Here is a 1,282-nt window from a genome sequence, read left to right as displayed (position 1 = left end):
AAAAAAAAATGCTGGGGAAGTAGAATGAGTGATTTTACAGTGTGGGAATCGTAATCAAAGGCAGAAACATAATGTGTATGAATGATTGAATAGAAAACTGATTTGTTCCTTCACCCAATTCACAATAAAAAAGTTTTAAAGAAAGAAAGAAATCATTGGGATTGTATTCCCATGGTAAAAGCAAAGATGTAATCTCAACACTTTTGTAAGTGTTCATTTATTTAAATCAATATATATGAATATATATTGGTATAATGAGTCTCTTCTACTGGGAACAATGTGTAGACAGAACCCAATTAGGGTCAATTAATATGGCCCTTCTAGCCATCATTTCTTATATGTTATATTATAATTCTGGACTCTTATGCCTATGGCTATAATACCATTTTGGAGGGCCTTCTATTACTACACTAATGGACAGGATTAGAGTGGGATTAAGGCGACCTTAGTACAAGGTATGAACCCACACCCTTTGTTTCCTTGAGGACATCTTTGACTCTACCTTAGAGTAGAAAATATGACTTAAGACACTATCTTGTGTTTTTCTTGGATGGGGTTCTAACACACAGCATCTCATTTGGAAACCTATGCATCTGTTCCTTGACTGAGCTTTAGTAAAATCAAAAAGACTTACTGTGACTTTTGGACATTTTTGGCTTCTGGCTCTGAATCTTGCATTTGGCTCACCTCTGCCTGACCTTCACATTTTGGACAGAACAACACCCACCACCACGGGAGACATTTACTTAGTTTCCTGAGTCTCTATGGGACATTGCAGCAAATCACAGAACTCGGGGAGATGAGGGAATATACTCAGAGAGGGGGGAGGGGTCGGGGGGAGGGGTTATGGAGCAGAATGGCATTTTAGAAGGGGTGGACATCTGGGACATCTTTAATCTCCAACTCCTTGGCACTAATCTGGTCTTAAATCTTTTAAAAGAAATTATTGCCACACACAAGCAAGTGGCTCTTTTCATAGGCCCAAGCTTCTGCCCTTCACTTATGCAGCACTGAGGTGGTATAGGTGAGACAAATGATTTGTCACTTCAAAAGTAAAACCTTTAGGCCTTTTGAACCAACTGTCAAGAGGCCTTTGGGACCCTCTTGGCCTTCGGATCCTATGACTGAACTTTTCAACCTTTCAATGCAAGAAGATCAAGGAGAACAACCTCTCCATGGCTGCCTGGGAAGACACAGATGTCACCACAGGTCTGAATAGAAGTGTCTGGGCTCTGCCCTGGGTCTCAAGCAAGTAAGAGTTTTCTTTCTTTTTTTTTTTTAA

At 40.0% G+C, this 1,282-nt stretch overlaps 1 protein-coding gene across 1 annotated transcript in view; it reads right to left on the bottom strand.

Moving 5' to 3' along the window:
• ACOT9 (acyl-CoA thioesterase 9) overlaps window positions 1-1,282 on the bottom strand; it is a 35,594-nt gene that overhangs the window by 32,153 nt on the left and 2,159 nt on the right. The gene's annotated exons all lie outside the window — the stretch shown is intronic.

This window comes from Echinops telfairi, unplaced genomic scaffold, assembly GCF_000313985.2.
Source record: "Echinops telfairi isolate 266 unplaced genomic scaffold, ASM31398v2 ScPeMD7_53;HRSCAF=182, whole genome shotgun sequence".
NCBI lineage: Eukaryota > Metazoa > Chordata > Mammalia > Afrosoricida > Tenrecidae > Echinops > Echinops telfairi.
Note: the sequence above shows the minus strand (reverse complement) of the source record. Positions and strands in the feature narration are given on the sequence as shown.